Source organism: Cervus elaphus, chromosome 13 (genome assembly GCF_910594005.1).
Source record: "Cervus elaphus chromosome 13, mCerEla1.1, whole genome shotgun sequence".
In the NCBI taxonomy this organism is placed as follows: Eukaryota; Metazoa; Chordata; class Mammalia; order Artiodactyla; family Cervidae; genus Cervus; species Cervus elaphus.
In genome coordinates this window covers 13,710,195-13,737,601 of record NC_057827.1, presented here as the reverse complement: position 1 = coordinate 13,737,601, position 27,407 = coordinate 13,710,195, and the positions used below count along the sequence as shown (strand labels likewise).

At 40.4% G+C, this 27,407-nt stretch overlaps 1 pseudogene; it reads right to left on the bottom strand.

Moving 5' to 3' along the window:
• Nucleotides 1-299: 299 nt before the first annotated feature.
• LOC122706834 lies at nt 300-2,969 on the bottom strand (annotated as a pseudogene).
• Nucleotides 2,970-27,407: the final 24,438 nt, after the last annotated feature.

Below are 27,407 nucleotides of genomic sequence, written 5' to 3'. Positions count from 1 at the left end.
CCTTTCTAGCTATAAAAATCCCTTAAGCATTATTTTTACTGAAACTCATAAGTTTTGGCATGTTGTGTCTTTAATTTCATTAAAAGTAATTTAGTTTCTCGTTTCTTTTTTGGCATGTTAGTTATTTAGGAGTGTGCTGTTTTAATTTTCACATTTATGAGTTTCCTCCACTTCTTTCTATTATTGACTTAAATTTAATTCCACTTTGGTTATAAGGTCATAAACATTTATTTTTTTGGAACTAAATACATATTAATAGAAAACAAAATACAAAAAACTCTCTTCAGGAAACAGAATTATTTAATCCAACAAATCAGAAGTTGCTTCATCTTCAGAGTGCAGTTTTTGATGCGGGTGTTCACACTTAAGATATGTTTCACAGACTGTTCATTAAACTGCTATTGCAAAGCAGGTGGTAGAAGGGACCATCTCAGGAGAAAAAGACATTGGAAAAGCCACACCTCAGAATCATCTGGAAATTCAACACTTTCTATCTTACCACTTTTCACTTCCAATTACTTTCATTTCTTTACCACAATCTGCCCTTTCAGGGGACAGAACTGTTAATAGAGGTGCAATCCCCAAAATAATCGAGCCCAAGACTTCCTCCGTGAAATCCACATATCCATTTCCAGAAACGCCAGCTGGAATGATCCGTCTGTCACCCAGAAGTTTCTCCTTTCTCCCAACAGACTGTGCAACCAAGTTCTCTGAATCCCCTGAACCTCAAAATTCCAAGTGTCACAGCCAGTGCCAGGAGAAAAACCTGAAAGATGAGAGCAGAGAAGACTCACTGCCAGTGCTAGGTTTCTTCTTCTCAACAATAAAAAATCCCAGTTCTCTGCAATCACACAAAAGGAAAGACATTTGCCAGCACGACTCTACCCATTTCCTAATTCCCACCCCCTCATTCTTACCCTAATAAGAGTCCCTTCCACTCAGTGACCCTGCAGCACTGCTCCTACGGAGGGCGCCCAGGAAACATCCTCCTGCCTAGTGCAGCCCCAGTGAAGCAAGGCCGCCTTGGTGCCAGAGACTGGAAAGAGCCACAGGAGGACACAGCGGTAACTCTGTGATTCCAGATTTCATGTTCATTCCCATCACCACCCTTCCTCCCCCTGTCCTTCCACACTGGGGAAGGACTGAGAAGAGGGTGGTGGGCTCAGGAGATCTGTGGGTCTTTCACGGTCAGGCAGTGATTCTTTCCGTCTGTCCTAAGACTTGCAGTCTTGTGCCCTTTGCACGCACCAGCCCATGACATCAAATATACAAATCAAGGTTCCTCATTTTCTTGTGTGATTCCGGTCACCAGCAGGAGGTTGCAGGCCATGAACTGCACGCTCAGCACTTTGCTCATCTGGCGGGTGAAGACGCCCAGGAGCTCTCTGGATGAGCCGTCTGCAGGCGTGCAGCTGTGCGTGCCCTTGATGTCCCAGACACGCACTGAGTTGTCCATGGATGCTGACGCGATCAGGCTGCTGTCCGGGCTGAAGGTGAGGCTGGTGATGCTGTCCGTGTGGCCCTGCAGCTCTTTGTAGAGGGTCCCGGACGCCAGGTCCCACAGCTTCAGCCGCTGGTCCTCCCCCCCGGACACCAGGTACTTACCGTTGGGGGAAAAGGCCAGGGAGCGCACGGGGCCATGGTGGCCGGTGAAGAGCCTCACCAAGTTCCCCTGCTGGGTGCTCCACAGCCGCACCGTTTTGTCTGTCGAGCCCGTGGCTAAGTAGTTTGAATTGGGGTGGAACCTGACGCAGTCCACGTCCGCCACGTGCCCGGCGTAGATTCTCAGCGGATACGCCTGATCAAATGACCAGAGGCGGGCCGTGCGGTCGTGGCACCCGCTGGCGAAGTACAGGCTGTGCGGGCTGATGTCCAGGTCCCACACGGGGTAGGCGTGGCCCTGGTACCGCACGGTATTGGTGAAGCTGCCCAGGTCCCAGTACCTGATGGACGTGTCTTCAGAGCAGGAGAGCAGCGCAGAGCTGTCCGGGAGGAACCTGGTGCCGTACACTGGCCCGCAGTGTCCCCGCAGGACTTTCATCTCCAGACCTGCGCTGTCATCCTCGTCCTCCTCCGGGACATCACGAGCCAAGTGGATGTGAGACACGTCGACTTGACGTGGTTCGGAGTTTAACTTCTTGGAACGCGGACTCCACACTTTTATACAGGAGTTGTCGAATCCCGCGGCAAGCAGCCTCCTGTCCGGGGAGACCTCCGCCGCGTTCAGCAGCTGCTCCGTGTTGTAGAAAGCGTAGAGGCAGATGGTGGTGAGGGACGGGGGGCCATCCCGAACGCGCTTGATGCTTTCCTGCAAGGCCTCCAGCGCCTCCTCGTTCTGCAGAACGGATCTCGGCATGTCAGGGGGCTCTAGGCTGCTGCCCTCGCCACCGGAGGAGACACCGCTGGCACAGAGTTGATAGTCCATCCTCTCGGCGGGCCGCACGTCCAGGTATGACACGTCAGGCGAGGACTCTGCCAGGCGTGGACTCTGTCAGGCGTGGTGTCGTTCCTCTGGAGGAAGCTGCGAAAAGAGTTGCACCTTGTCTTCCGGTCGACGGATCACGTACTTGTCGTCGAGGATCACGTACTTGTCGTCGAGGAAGGCACGTAGCCGGAAGTTACGCGTAAACAGGATATCCTGCCTGGTCCGCGTGGTCCGCAGCTGCTCGATGACGTCATCGGCACCGGCTTCCTCACTTCACGGCTGTGCTGGGAGTCAGAGTCGGTGAGAAAATTCCACAGCCTTCGTAACTGTACTTCCTATTGCTGGGTCTCTCCCTGGCAAGAGGCTACAGACATTGTGAAGTCACAGCCAGATTCTGATTGGGCTGCGAGGCTGGCTGCCATCTCCTGGGCGTTCTGCAACCGGCGCAGGCCCTGCTTCAGCCGGCAGGGCACATCCTTGGCTGCCGACGTTTGAGGTAACGGGACGCAGCCGTCTGGATCTGCTCCGTGAACACTCGTGTCATGACTGAACATCCCAGGCGGTTTCTGCTTCCCCCACCGCCACTGCCGCCACCACCAGGGTTTCGCGATGCCCCATGCCCCTCAGCCCCCGCGGGGTTTCCGGGGCAGCCGAGAGATGACTGACTGACGTGACTGGCTGACTCGGAGCCACCTTGGGCTGAGCCAGGCCCTCACAGACATTTATAGTCTTTCAGTTCTATTAAATATATTGAACTTTGTTCTGTGGCCTATCCTGGAGAATTCTCTTTGTGCACTTGAAAAGAGTATATATTCTACTGTTTTAAGTGTTCTATAGAGCTCTGTTAGGTCAATTTAGTTTACAGTGCTTTGAAGCCTTATATTTCCTATTTATCATCTTACTGTGATGTTTCTCTGTATCTTTGTGTTTATCCTACTTAGAGTTCTTTAAGCTTCATGGACGTGTGGATTAAAATTTTTCATCAGGTTTAGACATTTCAATTATTATTTCTTTAAATATTTTTCCCCTCATTTTCTATTCATTTTTGTTACAGTCTTTGTTTTAAAGAAAGTCTGTTTTGTTTGATATGAGTATTGCTACCCAATTTTCCATTTCCCTGGAATGTATTTTTCCATCCCATCATTCTCACACTTTTTATTTGTGTCTTTAAATCATGTGAGTCATGTGTAGGCAGTATTTAGATAGGTCTTCTTTTTCTGGCCATTCAGCTACCTTGTGTCTTTTGATTGGTGCATTTAGTCTATTTATATTTAAGTAGGTCTGTACTTATTGTAACATTGCTAATTGTTTTGCATACATTGGTGAGCCTACTGATTTTCCACATTTCTCTGCACCTTTTTATTTTTCATTTTTTTCTATTACTTAGATTTCATAAGCTCTATTGATTTATTTTCAAGTTCACTAATTCTTTCTTCTGCCAATTGAAATCTTCTAGTAGATCCCTCTAAGGAATGTTTCTTCTGGTTGTATTTTTCAGCTCCAAATTGCTATAGTTTTTACATTATTTCTGTGCTGTGCTGTGCTTAGTCTCCCAGTTGTGCCCTACTCTTTTCGATCCCATGGACTATAGCCCTCCAGACACTTCTATCCATGGGCATTCTCCAGGCAAGAATACCTAACTGGGTTGCCATGCCCTCCTTCAGGGGATCTTACTAACCCGGGGATCGAACCCAGGTCTCCTGCATTGCATACAGATTCTTTTACTGTCTGAGCCACCCGGGAAGCCCAAGATATTGGAATGGGTAGCCTATCACTTCTCCAGGTCATCTTCGCAACCCAGGAATCAAACCATGGTCTTCTGCGTTGCAGGCGGATTCTTTACCAGCTGAGCTACCAGGGAAGCCCACATTATTTCTATTTCTGTATTAATATTTTCCTTTGCTGCAATATTATCATCACATCTTTTTTACTTCTTTTAGCATCATTCTTTTTAGTTTGTGAGATATATTTATAATGGCCATATTGAAATTTTTGTCTGTTACAGCTGACATCTGGTTGATCTCACAGAGTATCTATTTTTCCATTGTTTAGTTGCTTTTTTCTGTGTACATGTCAGAACTTCCTATTTATTTGCATGATATACCTATAACTACATGTGTACCTATCTATATACATCTCATATTGATAAAATTGCTCTAGTATAACATTGACACAGTTTCTACATTTTTTAATATCCAGTCCCCCCAAATATATATATCAAATGTGTATGTGTGTGTGTGTATGTATATATATATAAACTTCCCAGGTGGTAATGAACCCTCCTGCCAATGCAGGAGACATAAGAGTTGCGAATTCAGTCCCTGGGTTGGGAAGATCCCCTGGAGAAGGGCATGGCAACCCTCTCCATTATTTTTGCCTGGAGAATCCCATGGACAGAGAAGCCTGGTGGGCTACAGTCCATGGGGTCACACAGAGTTGGGCACACTGATTGAAGCAACTTAGCACATATATATTTATAAATGTATATGTGTGTGTGTGTACATTTGATATATATTTTGGGGGGACTGGATATGAAAAAAGGTAGCGATTGTGTCAATGTTCTACTGTAGAAATTTTATCAACTTATATTTAATGTTGTAGAAACTTTGGATATTCCCCTTTCTACTCTGTTTTTGCTATTTGTTCCTTACTTTTTTTTAGTGATTAGCAAGATTATTTAGCAAAGTTTGTTTCACCCCCATAATGTGAGCTGCTGTTATTGCCACATGAAGGTGAAGTCTTCATGAGCACTGTCATCCTGGGATGATGATTTTTGTTTGTTTGTTGTAATAACATCTAGCTGTTAAGCTCCACTAATTCCTGGCTTATTTCTCCATCATTAACAATGACCTGAGGCATACATTTCTTACAGAGTGATCCAATGAAATTCATGCTCCTTTACAAGGACAGTTTTTAAGGTCTTCATTCAAAATTGTTTTGGTCTCTTTCCCTGATTTTTTAATTTTATTTTTCTGGAAAATTAGTCAAATAATAGTACACCTTATATTTCTAAGTAATCTACCAGTTTCCTTTTAATTACTTTTCATCATACTTTCCATTGTTTTGAAAATTCCCTTGGGTTCAGTTCCCCACACTCTGTTTCAATTAAGTCAGTTTCTTGGGAAGAGATTCAGAGCTTTCTGTTTTATGGACTGCATTTACCCTGAGGCAAAATATCTGAGTTAGGGCTCTGAAGTTGGGGGTGGGGACAAAGATATATTTCTCTCTGAGAGATAACTCATTATAAAGTAGGCATTCAACTGGGGATGAAGGATCAGGTTATAACCTCTTGTTTCTCCACTTGCTTCTTAAAAAGCAGGACAAGCAAACTGAAGTATGGTTGATCGGGGCCCCAGTATTCTTCACTTAAAATAGAGCCTCCATCCCACGAGGAGAGACTGGACTTAAGAACTGACTCCTGACTGAATTTCCATGGAACATAATGTCTGCAACAGGTAACTGAAGCATGATTAGAAATGTTAATGTCCTCTCCTGGAAAGATACTGTAGCCCTTTAACTGAGAGCTGTTGAAAAGAAATCCTTCCACATGCACGGATCTGGAGTGGAATTTCCAAAGCACTGAGCTGGCTGGCCATGGTTCAAATGCCCCAGACTCACTTAAAACATTTTAGTTTTAGTAGACTTTCTCAGTTAAATGTATTTTCATTTTCTGTATATCTTTAGGGTCATTTTCTGAGAGTCTAAATTGACATTGTTATAATTTTTACTAGTTTTATTTAGGAGTTGGTCTGTGTTACTCCTTATGGCACTATAATAGAAGTTCATCTATCAGGGCTTTTTAAAATTGGTCTCCTGAGTATCTTGGAGACCTTGTGGAAGATAGAAGGCTCTTACTCTGGTTTTTACTTCAGAAGATCCAACAAAACCTAGGACTTCAATTGAGCCCAGTTATGTATGGGCTTCAGTAGCTTGTTTGTTTTAGGGAAGTTGGAAGTGAAAGGAGAGAAGATCATGTTTATGTCACAAAGTTTCAGAATCTTGCTCCCCTTTTTTCTCTGAAATAGCTTCACTGTGTAGAAGAACAAAATACCCAACAGATTATTAATGTAAGCAAACTTTTCCAAAAATATTTAGTTTGTTCTATTAAAATTGGTACCATGGTAAGGAGTAAAATCCAACTCATTATCTTCAGACCCTATGTCTAATTCTATGAGAATCCTTTGTGGTACACATACTCTACTTGAATAATTTCATGCCTTTTTCTTTTTGACCTTTGGCTGTAATAAACAAAGCAGTCACAAGATTCATAAATAAATGTAAGAAATATATAATGATTAAAATTTAAAATATATAATATAACCTTTCACAATAAAAATTAATATTTTGATAATTTGATCTCAAAATGTACTGATTAAATGCATCTTATATGTAAAAATACAGAAAAATCTAATATATGTCTGAAATGAAGATATTTGTAAAATGAACTCTAGATCATACACATTAATGCATCTTCGTGAATTCTTCAATACATTTAGTAATTGGATCTCTTTGTTAGCAAACATTATAAGTGATATTTTCCATAATTGTTTGTAAAAACATTTACATTTGCTGTTTGAAGCAATCTTCATTATCTTTTTCTATGCAGATGAATTTAAAATAATTTTTGTGCATTCAAATTTTGTTCATCATCAGTTTCTTTTTTTATTTATTTATTTTTATTAGTTGGAGGCTAATTACTTTACAATATTGTAGTGGTTTTTGCCATACATTGACATGAATCAGCCATGGATTTACATGTGTTCCCCATCCTGATCCCCCCTCCTGCCTCCCTCCCCATCCCATCCCTCTGGGTCTTCCCAGTGCACCAGCCCTGAGCACTTGTCTCATGCATCCAACCTGGGCTGGTGATCTGTTTCACCCTTGATAGTATACTTGTTTCAATGCTATTCTCTCAGAACATCCCACCCTCGCCTTCTCCCACAGAGTCCAAAAGTCTGTTCTGTACATCTGTGTCTCTTTTTCTGTTTTGCATATAGGGTTATCGTTACCATCTTTTAAAATTCCATATATATGCGTTAGTATACCATATTGGTGTTTGTCTTTCTGGCTTACTTCACTGTGTATAATGGGCTCCAGTTTCATCCATCTCATTAGAACTGATTCAAATGAATTCTTTTTAATGGCTGAGTAATATTTCATGGTGTATATGTACCACAGCTTCCTTATCCATTCGTCTGCTGATGGGCATCTAGGTTGCTTCTACGTCCTGGAAATTGTAAACAGAGCTGCGATGAACACTGTGGTGCTCGTGTCTCTTTTAGATCTGGTTTCCTCGGTGTGTATGCCCAGGAGTGGGATTGCTGGGTCATATGGCAGTTCTATTTCCAGTTTTTTAAGGAATCTCCACACTGTTCTCCATACTGGTTGTACTAGTTTGCATTCCCACCAACAGTGTAAGAGGGTTCCCTTTTCTCCACACCCTCTCCAGCATTTCTTGCTTGTAGACATCTGGATAGCAGCCATCCTGACTGGTGTATATTGGTACCTCATTGTGGGTTTGATTTGCATTTCTCTGATAATGAATGATGTTGAACATCTTTTCATGTGTTTGTGTATGTCTTCTTTGGAGAAATGTCTGTTTAGATCTTTGGCTCATTTTTTGATTGGGTCATTTACTTTTCTGGAATTGAGCTGCAGGAGTTGCTTGTGTATTTTTGAGATTAATCCTTTGTCTGTTGCTTCGTTTGCTATTTTCTCCCATTCTGAAGGCTGTCTTTTCACCTTGCTTAGAGTTTCCTTTGTTATGCAAAAGCTTTTCAGTTTAATTAGGTCCCATTTGTTTATTTTTGCTTGTATTTCCAATATTCTGGGAGGTGGGTCATAGAGGATCCTGCTGTGATTTATGTTGGAGAGTGTTTTGCCTATGTTCTCCTCTAGGAGTTTTATAGTCTCTGGTCTTACGTTTAGATCTTTAATCCATTTTGAGTTTATTTGTGTGTGTGGTGTCAGAAAGTGTTCTAGTTTCATTCTTTTACAAGTGGTTGACCAGTTTTCCCAGCACCACTTGTTAAAGAGGTTGTCTTTTTTCCATTGTATATTCTTGCCTCCTTTTTCGAAGATAAGGTGTCCATAGGTACGTGGATTTATCTCTGGGCTTTCTATTTTGTTCCACTGATCTATATTTCTTTCTTTGTGCCAGTACCATACTCTCTTGATGACTGTGGCTTTGTAGTAGAGCCTGAAGTCAGGCAGGTTGATTCCTCCAGTTCCATTCTTCTTTCTCAAGATTGCTTTGGCTATTCGAGGTTTTTTGTATTTCCATACAAAATCATTAATCATTGATGCTGATGGTGTTTTTTCTTTCTGTCAAAAGTGTGGATTTTGTCAAGAACCTAACATAAATACTGACACTAGACAAATATGGACTGGTAAACATATGTGACTAGATGAGTAAAACTTTTAATTGAAGTTTTATTACTCTCTGGGCTATTGTGAATGTTTAAAATGTCTTACATATTTTGGTATTCCCAGGCACTAGACCATAGTAGGAATTTAGTAGACATTAAAACACACATTAATTGACCACTTCATAATTTATAACATGCCTCTACAGGTTTAACTTACCTGTGTAATTAATTGATATCACTTACAAAACAAATGCATTATCAGTGAAAGAACCTTTTGAAAAAACAAATAGTTTGTGTATATATATTTGTGTATATATAAAATTAGACAAACACTGCCCAGGTTTACATAATCCAGAAGTGAGCAGTGATTGATATGGTATGAATTTGTATATTTCTACATATATATTTTTTATCAAAATTCTTAAGAATAGACATAAAATAATATGTCATGACTGTATCACAAGTAGCAGTCATTTATTGTAGTCTCATTAAGTAGTTTTTAGTTCTCTATAATTAAGTAGTTTTCTCTATAAAAAACAGGTTTTAGTTTTCTCTATAACAATGTTGAGATAAACATTTATAGATATGTTTATATCTTGAATATTTCTTGATAAAAAGATCTTAGAAGTGGGATAAAATGTCATAGTATAAAACTTCTTTAGAACTACTAAGGGATATTGTCAAATTTCCGTAGCTCTTGAATGTATTTAGGATAGTGTTATATGTTTCTGGTTGCTTCAGAGAAAACAATTTGAACCAGAAGTTTGACATTTAGTAATGGAGAGTTCATTTTCCCTAAAAATGAAGAATTGAAAAATTAGAGTCATCTTAAAACAAAATGGTCTTCTTCAAGGTGTGAGTTTCAGTACTCTCATCTATATGCTTTACACTAATCGTGGTAAGTTTATCCTCCTGTTGCCCCCTCCCACTCCTGTACAACACCTTGCCTCTAGACCCCTGCTTGGTGCATGGGAAGCTATTGCTGCTGCTGCTATTACTAGCAATGATGTCTGTGAAGGGTCTGCTGTGTTAAGGCATTGCACTAAGAACTTCCCACATCTTGGTTCTACTTCAGGAAACTGTTCTGAACATACTCTTTTTCATCTCTCCGAGAGAGTCCATCTGTCTACCTCATGCTAAACATGACAGTGCCTAGGACCAGAGTCTCCATAAACTAAGAGTGTTGTTGGTATTGTTGATATCCACTGTTGGGTAATCGCCTCCTGCCTTATACCTTACCCCATCAATGGCATCAAATAGTATGAAATCTAGTAAATCTAACACATATCTCCACTCTGTGTTTTCTGCTATCTGAAAAACCCTGAATTTTTATTGCCGTTGTGTGGACACAGTGGTTATACATCATAATCCTTCTGAACCATTATTCAGTTGTTTGTATATATTTTGTTTTGCCTGTTAATATGTATGGACATAGTATGTATTTAAATCATTTTCTGTTGAGAACATGTTTCCTTCTTGTGAGAGAACAGAGCAGTTTAATGGAATCTTCAAAGGATAAGTGGGTGTCTTGTGAAAGATGAAGGACTATTCAGTACTTTTGATGAGCAGAAGATAAAAAAATATTGGTACAAGTAGATTGGAGACATTTCTGACAATAATGTGAATACAGCGTTTCAGTTTGGGGAGAATTCATACGTAAAGATTTTATATTGGAGTTTGTTTTAATTGAGAATGTTGAGAGAGAGAGAATGGATGTGCTGGTAAGACTGAGAGAGTGTTTTGAAACTACTAAAGTATCAGATATCAGAGTTTAGGATGACTTAAGTCTCAATGCTGACTTAACAGAAATAGAGTGTAATTAACCTATCAAATTAACTCTTAGAGACATAATTAACTCTCTGGGAACTAACCAAATTCTATCAGGAGGTGATAGGGAAATTCACTATGAACGTTCTATGGCAGCTGAAAACCGGAAGAGAATCTTACTTATCTGAGATTCATGTAAAAACTGGGACCAAATGGAGATGTTACTTAGACACTGGGGTCAGGAATAGAGAATTCAATGAGATTTCACTTTCTCTACAAGTTAGGCTCCCGAGGGAAGCTCAGCTTTGGCCAAAGGTAGAAAAGCCAGTCTTTTTATACTGTTCATGGGGTTCTCACAGTAAGTATAGTGGAGTGGTTTGCCATTCCCTCCTCCAGTGGACCACGTTTTGTCAGAAGTCTACCACTATGACCTGTCTGCCTTGGGTGGCCCTGCATGGCATGGCTCGTAGCTTCATTGAGTTATGCAGGCCCCTTCGCCTTGACAAGGCAGTGTAGCCATGAAATTAGAAGGCAATTGTTTCTTGGCAGGAAAGCTATGACAAACTTAGACACTGTGTTAAAAACCAAAGACATCACTTTGCCAACAAAGGTCCGTATACTCCAGGCTGTGGTCTTCAGTAGTCATGTATGGATGTGAGAGCTAGACCATAAAGAAGGTAGAGCACCAAAGAATTCAGAACTCTGGCACTGAAGAAGACTCTTGAGCGTCCCTTGGACAGCAAGGAGATCAAACCAATCAGTCTTAAAGGATATCAATCCTGAGTATTCATTGGAAGGACTGATGCTGAAGCTGAAGCTCCAATACTTTGGCCACCTGATGTGAACAGCCGACTCATTGGAAAAGACCCTGATGCTGGGAAAGACTGAAGGTGGGAGGAGAAGAGGGAGATAGAGGGAAGCCTGGTGTGCTACAGTCCATGGGGTCTTGAAGAGTTGGACACGACTTGGTGATTGAGCAAACAACAGATAAGCAAGCTCCTGATTGGGGGAGTCTGAGACAAAGACAGTTTATGAAGAAAATACATCTTGAACATAATATGCACAAGCAGTTTTGAAAATACTTGGATGAAATCATAAATTGTTAGTCTTGGGAATATGTATGTTTAGGATTGAGTTTTCCCAGTGAGGTAGGTATGTCCCAGAGTTGTTAAGTGACAAGTCCAGAGTAACAAAGCTAGTGTCAAAAAACTGAAAGGGAGGTTTCAAGTTTCTTGAAAGTTCTTCACCTTGATGTTACAGTGTTAACTCTAATCTCTATTAGGACTGTCATTTGTCAGTCAGGGAATAAAAGACTCTCAGTCCACCAGATCATCCATATCGGTGTCCAGTCTTCTCTGCTGTGCCAGTAATGTCCAGGGTAAGTTTTATTCACTTTCTATGGCTACTGTAACAACTTACTGCCAACTGGGTAGCTAAGGAAACAGAGATTCCTTCTCTAACAGTTCTGGAGTCCACAGTCCAAAATTAGTATTACTGGGTTGAAATCAAGGTGTTGATGGGCTGGTTGTACCCCTTCTTGAGACTCTAGGGTATAATCATTGCGTCTCCCCATTTTTGGTGGCTTCTGGTATTCTTTGGCTTCTGGTCACATCACTCCAGTTTCTATCCCTATCTTCTCATTGCATTATGCTTTGTGTGTGTTCAAATATATCTGCCTTTCTCTTATAAAGACTCTTGAGATTGCGTTTAGGGCCAACCAGACAACTCAGAATAATCTCCCCCAAGTCAAGGTCTCATTCATGTCTGCTTTGTCTTTACCTTTCAAAATAATATCATAAGCATTAGGTCTTACTATCTCTGGGGGCCTTTATCAAACTCCTACATAAGTCATCACTGTATTCTGAACTTAGGTTAAACATGAAATGTCCACAGCCTACTTGAAAAGTAACAGCTTTTGCGCCTGAAGACTCTATGAATAATGTGAGGAGATTTAAGAGTCATTTTTACAGATAGTACTAAATCCAGGAGTGACTGCTTGTCCCTGGAGAATGAGTGTAAGTTGAAAGCACCAAGTTGAGCCCTGGGGCTCTTTAAGCTTAGGAGCCAAGGAGATGCGTAGGATTTTGAGAAGAGTGTTGAAAAGGTGAAACCCATAGACTAGGAGGAGAGCAGAAGAAAGGAGAGGTAAACTAAGTCAAATCAGCCATCAACTACGTGGATACGAAAATCACCAAGAGATAGAACATGAGTAGTATCAATGTAGCAGATAATGAATTAGCAAGGGGCAAAATCTTCGAGGAATGGGAGGAATCCTCAGGAGGAAGAAGGAGTTATCCTAACAGTATTCTCATTTGTTTCACTAAACATTTACTCAGTATGTGAAGTTAGTAAATTTTCCTTGTTAACGGTCATTCAGACATTGTCCCTCTTCTAATTGTTGACATGACAAGATCAAAATATCAAAATAGAACTGCTTGCTCTTCTCTTTGAGATACCCGATTAAGAAAATGAAATGCAAGTAGCAGATCATGGGGAAAGTATTCATAAAGCATATATGTATAAAGGTCTTATATTCAGATTTTATAAAGAACACCACTCAATAAAAGGGACAGCAATCCAATAAAAATGAGATAAAAGAATAAAGCACATCAAAAGGTGCTCATGAAAACTAAAACCATATCATAATACATCTACTAAAATGGTGAGAGCTAAGAAAATGGACAGTACAAAATGCTGGTGAAGGTGTGGAGGAACTGAAATCTTACTGTATGTAAATTACACCTTGATAAGCCTGACTTTAGCACAGTTTGCGGCCTTTCCTTTGTGACTCTGCTGCTGATCTTTATTTGAATCTATCATGATTATGGGTAGAGCTGCATAGCTGGAGAACAGAGGAGGGAAAATAGCTTCACATGGAGTGTGAGAGGCATAGTAGAGAGAAAAGGATGAAGTGAAAACAAGAGGTAGGGTGGAGGATAGATGAGAAATGGTGAGGCTGAGCACTAGAGGAGGATGGGATTTTTAAAGACAAAAAGTAAATCACAAAGAGTAACTTCAGGGAGGTAGACAGGTAAAGAGAATTGTTAGGAAGTATTACTGTACTCAGTTGAATGAACCCTTTTTCATTATTGTGCCCTCAAGGAAACTTAGTAAAAATATACATCTTTCTCAGAGTTTTTAGGGTCAGAAATAGTGTTTGTTTCATACCTAAGACTCTTCTGAGCAGAGCTTTAAAAGTAGAATCCCCTTTTGCTCAAGTGTCTTACCTGTTTATTTATTTACTTACTTTCCCCACAGAGCAGGGATCACAGAGATGGTGAACTTTAAAAGCATTTGCCTTCTCTTTTCCCTGTTCTTTGCCCCCAACTCAATTTCAAGTGCAACCTAATGGCTAACCGTTGAATTTCAACTGAAATGCCCCTGCTTTTCCATTTTCTATAGTGATGGCTCAAGTTGAAAAACAGCATCTAGACTATATTAATCCCAATAAAATAAGCCCATGATGTCACTGAAATAATCTCTCTGTGTAAGTATTTGTATATAACCTTGTATGCGATGTGATGTGTGCATGCTCAGTTGTGTCCAACTCCTGTGACCCCATAGACTGTAGTCTGCCAGGCTCCTCTGTCCGTGGAATTTTCCAGGAAAGAATATTGGAGTGGGTTGCCATTTCCTACTCCAGGGAATCTTCCCGACCCAGGGATCAAATCCACATCTCTTGTGTCTCCTGTATTGGCAAGTGGATTCCTTACCATTGCACCACCTGGGAAACCCATAACCTTGTATATCTACGTATTACATTGTTTACAAGCATATGTTTTATGAGAAAGCAGTTCTAGGCAGTATTCCTAGTAAAATAGATCTAAAATTGAATTCTTTGATTTTTCCTGTATCTCAGGGTGTAAGAAATTATGTCTTTGATTCTGTATAATAATTAAGGCAAAGTTTTCTGAGTGACTAAAGGTATGTTTGCAGTCAACATTTTAAAGGATGTATATTCAATGATACCAAATTCCCATGTTGTTTCCTATTTATGAATATAATCAAATACTATTTACTGGGGAGAAACAAACATACTTTTCATATTTTATATGTATGAAGTCCATAGTTTATAAGAAAAGTCCATAGGAGAATTAAATAGTAATATCATCAAAGGAATAATGATTCATCCCAGAGAATACAGTGCTCAGATATTTTAGTCCACAGATGTGTTGACATTTTTTTTACTATACAAGAACATCATGACATGTAAGAAAGAATACTTACCAGTGCAACTTCTTTAGGAGCTGCATCTAGGGGAGAAAAGCACAGATGTCTTTATTGGGCTCCAGTCTGAGTAGCTTCCCTAGAGGGGACCCTGGGGATGAGCATTAGTGGGCTAATGGCTGATATGGGCTTATTACCGAGCTCATTAGTGGTGGGTGACCTCACAAGGAGGGACATGGTATTGCGATTTCTCTGATTCTTAGATCTGTGTTGACTTCAGGGGGAAGGATGCGGGCTTCCAGATGCACACTCTCAGAATGAGCTGATCATGAGAACACTTCCACTAAACATGCCGTTAAACCAGCAGTTACCATATCATGAGAAAAGTCATCAGGCATTCCCAGCCAGAATAAGTTGAAGTCCAGAGAATCGGTTCATTCTGATTTAATTACTTCACTGGGTAAAACTGCTGTACCAATAACACAGAAGTTTTCCAAGTTGTGAATTTCAGTCGTGTGTTCATTGTGGAAAAAACAATGAAGTGATGAAGTTTTTTATTACTGCAATTTTACTTGTGAAAAGCGCTTGTCTGCTTTTAGCTCTGGCTGTTTCAGGTATAATTTTAAATATGTGCTGTATGAAGTGGTGGAAATTGACAAGTTGATTTGCTTTATCCTTTGCCATAAGTAGTTTGATTTCTGTGAGGTTGACCATAATGGTAGAAATTCTATAAAAATGAAAAGTGAGTATATGTGTGTGTGTATATATACACACACGTTTGCAATAGTTCTAAATCTTACCTTGAGTGTCATCATTTCAGTTTCTCAATGAAAAGCAAATGTTACACAATTAAACATTTATTGTTTAATTTTAAATTTCATATCAAATGAGAGAGGAGCACTTTCATTCAAGTGCTCTGTTATATAAGCACTTAAAACTAGATTAGAACATGAACTAGAGTTCACTATTATTTTATCTCTGTTGTGTTGGTAACGAGCACAAACAGAGAGAAAAAGGAACATCTAATTGTTGGACTTTCAATCTATGACTGTGTCACCATTTCCCCTACATTCATTTGGGAAATTAAAAAGAGAAAACTCATTTTAAAACTTTTTTTTTCTTTAAAAAGAGAATCTATTACAAACTCAGTGACTTTGCATATTTTCACTGATTTTATGTCCACCTACACAGCAAAGTACATTTAGTGACTCACTTGGAGGAAAAATAGCCTTGACCCTCTCTCTGAGTCACTTGCTTAATAAAAACTGGCCCAGGGACACTGTAAATGTGGTTAAGCCACAAGTTAATTAAGTTTGACACCATTGCTGGGAGTTGCTGAGGGTGAAAAGAGAATTGTAAAGTTAGTACTTTGACACCAGGGAGATTTCTTTCTGTTAAAAAAGTATATAGAAGTTATAACCTTACATTAGGGAATTAATTTACATAGAACCAAGAGAAGTTTGTTTGAAATCTTAGTTCTTCACACTTCTCTTCTCTACACACATTCTCTTTGCGATCTTTTTCCCTGACTTCTTGCATCAAAAACAAATATTTCAGAAGACACACCCACAAAGAGCAATGTACAGAAAGAAAAGGACCCACATCTTAATTGTCATATGCCACAAATGTCCTCAAAATTGGAAAAACAGCATATATCCCTTAGTAAATTTAATAAGAGTACTATTTTAAATTAACAAACCAGAAAAAGCTCTCAAATGAATCAGAAGAGTTTTTGGAATTTTCAGATCAGATTAGCAGATCCTATTCAAGCACACGAGAGTGAAATGGTGTTCAAATTGTAAGTTTGTAGTTAACATTATTATCCCTTACTCAGTTGTATCCGACTCTTTGTGACCCATGGACTGTAGCCCACCAGGTTTTTCTGTCTAGGGGATTTCCCAGGCAAGAATACTGGAGTGGGTTGCCATTTCCTTCTCCACGGGAATCTTTCTGACCCAGGGGTTGAACCTGGGTCTCCTGCATTGCAGACTGATTCTTTACCATCTGAGCTACCCATTCAAGCATATGAGAGTGAAATTGTGTTCAACTTGTAAATTTGTAGTAGTGAAGATCATTTATAAAGTATCCCTCTCCATTATATAAGATATAAAATAGGCCTTAATACAGTTATTTGTATATAAAAATGAAGCCCTCCCTTTGTCCTAGAGGTAGATTGTGAAATATACCCTTTGTGGCAGGGGCTGGGAGGCACCATTATCTTTAGGACCCTCTCCCATGCCAGGGCACGTGATAGTTTATGAAGGACATGTGAGACTCTCAGAGTGACAGCAAGAATTTAGGGGTGTTCTTTCCAGGCTCTGCTCCATTTACTGTGGGATCACTTCCTTACTATCATGGCATCCCTCCTTCATTACCTTCAGGACACATGTCTCAACAAGTGTGGGGGTTTGAAAGTCAGGTTTTACACATAAATAAAGGAATTTGATGAGCAAGAAAATAAAACTCAACTATGAAATATACTAACAGATTATTAAATTGTTTATGTATGTGTGTGAATAGATGGCAGAGAGAGAGAGCAATGGTGAGTGACAAACAGACTCAGTTATAATTCTATAGCACTATCAATCTACAACTCCTCGTCTGTAATTTCAGAGTTCAGAAAGCTCAAGACAAAAAGTTGTTGCTCCATAATTTATCCAGTGACAGACATAATGTGTACTGCCCTGAGGATACTGCAATCTCTGTTTCTCCTACTTACTGTGACTGGCATGTATTTTAATCAGAAATAATGCATTAGAATAATGATAGGGAAGTGGTGTTACCCCAGACCTCACTGAGGCTATCAGGCAATATTCTTTTCCAAAATCTTAAGTCTCTGAATTCTGAAATATATCTGGCTCTGAGAGTCTTGGATAAATTATTACAGACTTTCATTTCAAAAATTTCTGCTTTAGTCAGTGATTTGACCTGTCAATTCCTTAGTCTGCTTTTCTGTCCCAAACCAGGTCTTGTCTCCTGTGATCTATGCTAGATTGACCATTTTCTGGACCCCGTGATACTCACCTCTGGGACTTCCATTCTCTCCGTTCTCCTTGTGACGTCAGCCTTCACAGATCCGCGTGCAGCTGTAGGTGGTTATCTCCACTCTGGCCTCTGCGATGCTGACCGCTGGAGGACCCAGGCCTCGCGTTGGGCCTGGCAGAGGTGACAGGCTCATTGTTCCTGGCGTGCTTTGTTCTCTTCCAGTTATTCTTACGTGAACAGAAAGATCAAGCCTTCAGTGAGCTCTGTCGTTGGGTAGTAAGTACTACTCCTCAGAGTCCCTTTTATTATTCAATTTTTTTTTTTTTTTTTTTTACATAGTAGTCTCCTAGATTATTATTGAGAAAGCACTCCTAGGTCTGATAATCTTGGGTTTTGTGTATTATGTACTTGATGCGCACATGCACGCACAGTCACCAACTTGTGTCTGACTCTTTTCAACTCCATGGACTGCAGCCAGCCAGGTTCCTCTGTGCATGGGATTTCCCAGGCAAGAATACTGGAGTAAATGGTTATTTTCTCCAGGGGATCTTCCTGACCCAGGGATTGAGTCCTGCATTGGCAGGCAGATTGTTTACCAGTGAGCTACCAGGGAAGCCCTTCTACTTGATATTCATTTATAAATTGGTCATGTTTTCACTTGTATACTTTTATTACCCAAAACCTTGTAAGGTGAGTGCTGTTAAATTCATTTACAAATTTGGTAAATAAAGCTCAGGTACATTGAACAACTTGTCTAATCTCTACTGTTCAACGTTTGGTCTGGGGACCAGTAACTTCACCATCACCAAACACTTGCTAAAAATGTAGACACTCAGATCCTGCCCTAGACCTGCTGAGTTGGCATCTGCATCTTAACAATTATCTCTGGATAACTTATAAATGCATTTTATGGTATGAGAAGTTATTCAGTGAGAAATCCAGTGATCTGCCTTCTCCATTATAGATCTTCTTAAAAAACTCAAAAGTGTAGGATATGTGTGGAGACATAAGGATCCAGTTCTCAAATTAGAGAACAACCAGTTGAATTAAAGTTTTGACAGAAATCATAAAGGTAAAGATACTCAGGATAAAGAGTTACTCTAAAACATGTTTTATTTTCCCTATCCCTAATTGTTTCAAGGGATAATACTGTAGCCATAAATAACTGCCAGCGCTGCAGCATTGACAAACGATGGAAGAAGAGAACGGCTCGTAACACGCGGGCAGGTGTCTGGTGTGACTGCCTGTGGATGCTCAGTGTGCAGCTAGTGGCTCATTGGGTTGGTGCCTGGCTAAGAAGGCCGAAGGTCAGGCTCCCTTCCAGTTGATGTGTGCATGATGAGATAGCACAGAGAAAGGGACTTGATCCTTAAAAATTCTTCTTTCTCCAGACCATCAATGGAGGGGGATGCATACCTATTATGACCCTAAAGACTTGGGTTTTCCCTTGGAAGATAAGTTTTTCCAAGCTGTAAGGTCCCGAAGCAGCACAGAAGAAAGTGCTGTCCTTGGCTGCCCACATTCAGAACGCATGGTAGCCTCTGTAGCTCAGATGCTGACTCTCGCTCTGACGTTCCTCTTCCACTAGCATCTGTGCATCTCCAAGTCTGACTTCCAGTCAGCTATCCTGTGGGCTGTGGACCCACAGACTCAGGACCAATGCTTGACAGCTGACTCTCACCCTATTTAGACTGCTCTCTAGCTGTCTAGATATTGTTATTCTGAGAATTGGTACACCCCACTCCCTCCACCATTATGCCAGGAAAACAAAAATGGGACTCAGAAAGGTTTAGTGCCCTAAGTAACAAAAGTCCAAGCAATAGAGTTGGAATCAAAGCCCAGGTCCATTTGACAACAATTTGAAAGTATTTCAATCTCACACATGAGCCAAAACCAGTCCTCAGTCATGAAAATCTTTCTACTCTAAAACAATTTCATAGTAAAAAGTTGTTTTAATGAAGGATTCTGAAATGGATACTTGAAGCTCATGGAGGATCTCCAAAATACTCTCAGTCCAAAGACATCATCTCCTAGGGGTAGAAAACTGGTATCCGAGGGCTGAATTTAGACCACAAGTTTGGTCTGTCCATTGTTAAATTCCATTATCATGTTACTATTACCATTGTTATTATGAATACCTTCAGGCTTGGTAGGTCTTTCCAGCTCCACAAGCAATACTTCTGTTGTTTTACAGTTTCCTAATTAATAATTTGTAAATGTATGTTATCTGATTGATCCCACAAAGGTATTGAAATTTATAATTGCTGATTTCTATTTTACTAAACAAAGTGTTATATTATTTATCAGATATGTTCATCCTTACAAGTTCATGTGCAGTATTTCCTAAAAACAAAACTGATCTCTCAAAAATATTATGGATATTTATTTTTTCATTTCCTGCTCTTCAGTATTTTTCATATCTAGTGTAATCAGTGTAACCCTTATGTGGCTTAAGGAGAATTGGGTTGGTTGTCATTCTTCATCCTTAGGTAGCTTTTTTAATTGTTGTGATTTGTATACAGTACCATGTTAGTTTCAGGTATATGGCACAGTGACTCAGTATTTTTATCAGTTCAGTTTAGTCGCTTAGTTGTATCTGACTCTTTGCGACCCCTTGAATCACAGCACACCAGGCCTCCCTGTCCATCACCAACTCCCGGAGTTTACTCAAACCTGTGCCCATCGACTCGGTGATGCCATCCAGCCATCTCATCCTCTGTCGTCCCCCTTCTCCTCCTGCCCCCAATCCCTCCCAGCATCAGGGTCTTTTCCAGTGAGTCGACTCTTTGCATGAGGTGGCCAAACTATTGGAGTTTCAGCTTCAACATCAGTCCTCCAATGAACACCCTGGACTGATCTCCTTTAAGATGAACTGGTTGGATCTCTTTGCAGTCCAAGGGACTCTCAAGAGTCTTCTCCAACACCGTAGTACAAAATCATCAATTCTTTGGTGCTCAGCTTTCTTCACAGGCCAAATATCACATCCATACATGCCCACTGGAAAAACCATAGCCTTGACCAGACGAACCTTTGTTGTCAAAGTAATGTCTCTGCTTTTTAATATGCTGTCTAGGTCGGTCATAACTTTCCTTCCAAGGAGTAAGCATCTTTTAATTTCATGGCTCCAGTCACCATATGCAGTGATTTTGGACCCAAAAAAATAAAGTCTGACACTGTTTCCACTGTCTCCCCATCTATTTCCCATGAAGTGATGGGACCAGATGCCATGATCTTAGTTTTCTGAATGTTGAACTTTAAGCCAACTTTTTCACTCTCCTCTTTCACTTTCATCAAGAGACTTTTTAGTTCCTCTTCACTTTCTGCCATAAGTGTGGTGTCATCTACATATCTAAGGTTATTGATATTTCTCCTGGCAATCTTGATTCCAGCTTGTGCTTCATCCAGCCCAGCATTTCTCATGATATACTCTGCATATAAGGTAAATGAGAAGGGTGACAATATACAGCCTTGATGTACTTCTTTCCCGATTTGGAACCAGTCTGTTGTTCCATGTCCAGTTCTAACTGTTGCTTCCTCACCTGCATACAGGTTTCTCAAGAGGCAGGTCAGGTGGTCTGGTATTCCCATCTCTTTCAGAATTTTCTACAGTTTATTGGAATCCACACATTCGAAGGCTTTGGCGTAGTCAGTAAAACAGAAATAGATGTTTTTCTGGAACTCTCTTGCTTTTTTGATGATCCAGTGGATTTTGGCAATTTGATCTCTGGTTCCTCTGCCTTTTCTAAAACCAGCTTGAACATCTGGAAGTTCACGGTTTGCGTATTGCCAAAGCCGGGCTTGGAGAATTTTGAGCATTACTTTACTAGCATGAGAGATGAGTGCAATTGTGTGGTAGTTTAAGCATTCTTTGGAATTGCCTTTCTCAGCGATTGGAATGAAAACTGACCTTTTCCAGTCCCATGGCCACTGCTGAGTTTTCCAAATTTGCTGGCATATTGAGTGTAGCACTTTCACAGCATCATCTTTCAGGATTTGAAATAGCTCAACTGGAATTCCATCACCTCCACTAGCTTTGTTCATAGTGATGCTTTCTAAGGCCCACCTGACTTCACATTCCAGGATGTCTGGCTCTAGGTGAGTGATCACATCATTGTGATTATCTGGGTCATGAAGATCTTTTTTGTACAGTTCTTCTGTGTATTCTTGGCACCTCTTCTTATTTCTTCTGCTTTTGTTAGGTCCATACCATTTCTGTCCTTTATCGAACCCATCTTTGCATGAAATGTTCCCTTGATATCTCTAATTTTCTTGAAGAGATCTCTAGTCTTTCCCATTCTGTTGTTTTCTTCTATTTCTTTGCATTGATCGCTGAGGAAGGCTTTCTTATCTCTCCTGGCTGTTCTTTGGAACTCTGCATTCAAATGGGAATATCTTTCCTTTTCTCCTTTGCTTTTTGCTTCTCTTCTTTTCACAGCTATTTATAAGGCTTCCTTAGACAACCATTTTGCCTTTTTGCATTTCTTTTTCATGGGGATGGTCTTGATCCCTGTCTCCTGTACAATGTCATGAACCTCCATCCATAGTTCATCAGGCTCTCTGTCTATCAGATCTAGTCCCTTAAATCTATTTCTCACTTCCACTCTGTAGTCATAAGGGATTTGATTTAGGTCATACCTGAATGGTCTAGTGGTTTTCCCTACTTTCTTCAGTTTAAGTCTGAATTTGGAAATAAGGAGTTCATGATCTGAGCCACAGTCAGCTCCCAGTCTTGTTTTTTCTGACTGTATAGAGCTTTTCCATCTTTGGCTGCAAAGGATATAATCAATCTTATTTCTGTGTTGACCATCTGGTGATGTCCATGTGTAGAGTCTTCTCTTGTGATGTTGGAAGAGGGTGTTTGCTATGGCCAGTGTGTTCTCTTGGCAAAACTCTATTAGCCTTTGCCCTGCTTCATTCCATACTCCAAGGCCAAATTTGCCTGTTACTCCAGGTGTTTCTTGACTTCCTACTTTTGCATTCCAGTTCCCTATAATGAGAAGGACATCTTTTTTGGGTGTTAGTTCTAAAAGGTCTTGTAGGTCTTCATAGAACCATTCAACTTCAGCTTCTTCAGTGTTACTGGTTGGGGCATAGGCTTGGATTACCATGATATTGAATGGTTTGCCTTGGAAACGACCAGAGATCATTCTGTCATTTTGGAGATTGCATCCAAGTAGTGCATTTTGGACTCTTTTGTTGACCATGATGGCTACTCCATTTCTTCTAAGGGATTTCTGCCCACAGTAGTCGATATAATGGTCATCTGAGTTAAATTCACCCATTCCAGTCCATCTTAGTTCGCTGATTCCTAGAATGCCGACATCCACTCTTGCCACCTCCTGTTTGACCACTTCCAATTTGGCTTGATTCATGGACCTAACATTCCAGGTTCCTATGCAATATTGCTCTTTACAGCATTGAACCTTGCTTCTATCACCAGTCACATCCACAACTGGGTATTGTTTTTGCTTTGGCTCCATCCCCTTATTCTTTCTGGAGTTATTTCTCCACTGATCTTCATTAGCATATTGGGCACTTACCACCCTGGGGAGTTCCTCTTTCAGTATCCTATCAAGGGAATGGCAAACCACTTCAGAATTCTTGCCTTGAGAACATGTAGGAAAAGGCAAATTGATAGTATTTTCATACATTGTGAAATCATCATCACAGTAAGTCCAATTACTATCTATCACTGTGCACATTTGTTATAATATCAGTGACAGTCGTTCCTAGGTACACATTATAACCCTGTAACATATTTATTTTATACCAGGAAATTTATCTCTTAATCCCATCAATCCATTTCATCCATCCTGTTGGCCAACTCTCCCCTGATAAACAGCAGTTTGTTCTCTTTATCTATGAATGTGTTTCTGTTTTATTTGTTCATTTGTTTTTTTGTTTACACATGTATGTGAAATCATATAATGATCAACAATTTCAAGTGTTAGGGAAGGTACCCTGTATATGACATCTTCACATCTTTTTTGCTGTCCCTGAGTCAAGGTGGTACAGTGTGCTTTGTCTCAGCTCAACTGGGTGGAATTTGTCTAGTCCACCCAGAGTATTCTGGTCTTGCTGCAGTAGCACACAGTCCTAAAATTCCAGTGGCTTGAAACAGCTAAGGCTGATTGCTCACACATATTCCTGCTATGACACAGATGCTTTAAGTAGAGCATCCAGATTGACCGTTAACCATTTAACCGTCATCATCAGTCATCATACCAGTGAGAAGAGGTCTCCGGAAGGTCTTGCCATGGCAGTGAAATGTTTGATCCAGAAATGACACTCATCACTTTGCTCACAGCTCATTGGCAAGAACTTTTCACATGGTTCACCTTCTTACAAGGAGAAGGATCTCCCAACATCATCTCCCATCATCCTGGGAGGCAGAGACCTCTTTCTCTCTTTGTAAACCCTCTTCTATTTATTTTACTCAAAGGATTTTTTCCCTTAAGTTCACTGACATTTCTTTCTGCCTCAACCTCAAAAAAAAAAAAAAAAGATTCTTAGACCATCATGGCACCAGTGAACAGAATTCTGAGATGAAAGCAATTTAAACAGAGTACACTGATAGCCCACACTTCCTATTAAATAAAGGCCATTAAGGATCAGCCATATCATAGTAAAATCTAATATTATGATGCATTTTCTTCTCTTCATTATTCAGAGACAGTGGTCTTATTTAATTACTCATATTTGTATGAAGTTAATGTGTAGTGATTCTTTGGGGATGGTGATTATTTTGCTATAATCTATCTGAAAGTATCTGATACCATTCTTTATGAGCAGAAATGAAAGAGATCTACCCACTTGACAAAAAAGACAAACATCATTTAAAAACAAAAACATCTCAATTCATTTCATTCTGTATAACTGGTATAACTGGATTTAGAATATTTATTTTGCAACACTTTTTTTTTTCCTGGACTGGTAGTCTTTTAGCATTTGAAACCTGGCTATACACTGAGATTCCACCCGATTCTCTTAATGTAGTTTTCCATTTATTTTTGGTTCTGAATTGAGATCAGCTCAAAATTGAAAAGTATTAGATGCAAGAAGTCATAGCAAAGGAGAAAAAACTTAGCTTTATATTTCCGACTGCAACTCCCAACTTACTCTCTCTTCCATTCACAGTCGCATCATTTTATTGGTGAAAAAATGTTTTAAGCCAAAAAGATATAATTCATACAAATCATCCACCCCATGATTAGCAACTCTGGACAAAGTACGCGTATCATTTACTAGGGTTACTCAGCTATTTTAAAAGCCTCTTAGACATTCTGGCAAGAGACTGTATTCTCATCCTGCTCCGTTCAAAGACAGCCTGCTTTTAGCCAGATCCAGGGCAGATATCAGGCACGGGAGAACGTTTTAAACTCTTGATGTCAACATGATAAGCCTGTAAAATTATATGGATACAAATAATGCAGTTTTATCCAAGCCATTGACAGCAGGCAGTGGTGCAGAAATTCAGAAAGCGCCCCGGGTAATACTCCTGTAGTTGGGGAAGGCCCAGGCGCTGGTCACTGACTCTGCTAGGCCACTCCTCTCCGAGCTTGTCAAGCTTACGGGGGTCTGCAAAGTCATTCCACACCACTCACCATGGGAACCGGGGGAAAATGCTTTGGTTTAAGGACATCCACAGCTGTGATGTCACGGGCACAAAGATAATAATAAAATGTGGCTTGTGTGGTGTCAACTACACCTTGGCTCTTTTGTCTCCTCTCCCTCCTCGTATAATTTTGTATCCTTGTGCGAATCGCCTCATTAGGGAAAGAGACTGAAAATTGGGGTCAGGGTATTTAAACCTGACCTGTGCAGAGGCCGGACAAGGCCGGGGCCCACCGAGGTTTCACTTCAGAGCCCCAGACCACCCCTGAGGTGACACCAATTCAAGCCTCATTTTATAAAGGCCTTATTAATTATTGTCTTTATAAGAAGGAGAAGAAGCCTTATAAAGAAATGTGTCATTCTTAGAGTAGGAGTGGGCAGACAAAAAAAGGAAGAGAGAGGGAGAGGGAGAGAGAAAGAAACAGAAGATCAAAAGGGAGCTTTTTTTTTTTTTCCCTTTTGCTTTTCATGCCTCCAAACCTCAAAGGAGGTGGGGGAACAATCAGGCTTGGGGGTCTCGTGTGCTTTCTGGCAATTAGACTCAGCTGATGGGCTGAAAGGGATTGAATGGCAGGGTTCAAGGCCCTTCTCCCGAGCTGCAGACAACAGGCTTTTCCAAAGCAGCCGAGCTGCAGACACCGTCAAAATCATTTCAAATGGAGACTTACAGAGAGGATTCATTAATTCACTGGCCTAAACAATTACGGGAACATATAATGTCTCTATAAACACTTTGATAAAGACTGTCATCTTAGACCTTCATTTTCCCTATTTTACTAGAGAGTTTTAATGCCATGTTGGAAAGGCGGCTTTTATTTCTCCAATTACTAAATGATAAACCCTTTTGCTAAAAATCATCCACCCTCAAATAACTGAATATTTCACTTTTAAATATTAGGCTGCAAAACTCAAAAGGAAAAAACAACATATATATATGTATATACATATATATATGTATATATATACATTTCTGTATGTATAAATCTACTCTCAAATTTATAAAGCTCAGTTTTCATCTGGTTTGAGCAGAGCAAATTGTCTCTCTGGTTAATTCTTACACATTTTCTTTATAGTTCTCAATTTCTCCCTGTTTATTTGATTTTTAACCAATATGTTCAGAAAAATAATTGTTGACTTAGACAATGCTCGTTAATTAGGGGGGAGGTAAATGCGATAATCCAGCACCATGTGTGTCTGTTTGTGGGGGGTGGGGTGGGCGTTAATGGTTTTTGTGGTTGGGGCATCATCTAGATTTAAATTAAAAAGAAGAAGATAAGCCTACAAGCCATGTGGCCTTAGGGACAGCTGGACATTCAGAAGCTGAGAGAAAATCAAAGTCCTGGGGCTCCAGCACGTGCAGCAAGAATGAATGATGCTGAATTTCAAGTGCTCTACTTCCCAAGAGTAACAGGATCAAAATGATCTTGATCAGTCTGGTCACTACCCAATAAGTGGTAATTTGCAAAAGAGCACCATTAATAGGCCTTTCAAAAGATGGGGACAGTTTTTTAAAGCTGTCGGTGAACCAAGATCAGCTTTGTAGCTCCAGTTTTATTTTCTCCGTGGGGTTGTCACCTATACTACCTGTGAGGCTTTGATTTTGAGGTGGAGCTGACCTTTAGCACAGCTTCGCCAGCAGAAATAGCTGCTCCTCTTTGCTCGTCTACATGGAGAAAATGTTTATATGTGTGTGATCGCATTGGGCTTGCTCAGCAGGGCAAGGGTTAACTACTTACATCCTGTCGACCCCTTTCAAGCAGGGCCTGAGCACTGCTGCTTCTAGGCAAGCACATCAGGCACTCAGGGTTTTGGCAATCGCTGAAGGCAAAGTGATAACAGAAAGAAAGATGGCCGCCCTCAGAGCATCTTTATCTACACATGGTGAGGCACTTGTTGCATGAAAGATTGGCACTTTTTGGACATATTTGGAAACTGAGGTAGCTGGTCATTTTGCCTTTTCTAGAGATGCCTAGGCTGACAAGAAACCCAACCCCAGGCACTTAACTTGTCCACCCCACTTGGGAGAGAGCAGCCATCTTGATTCACAGAAAAATGAAAGCTACTTTGGCCTCTTCTCAATG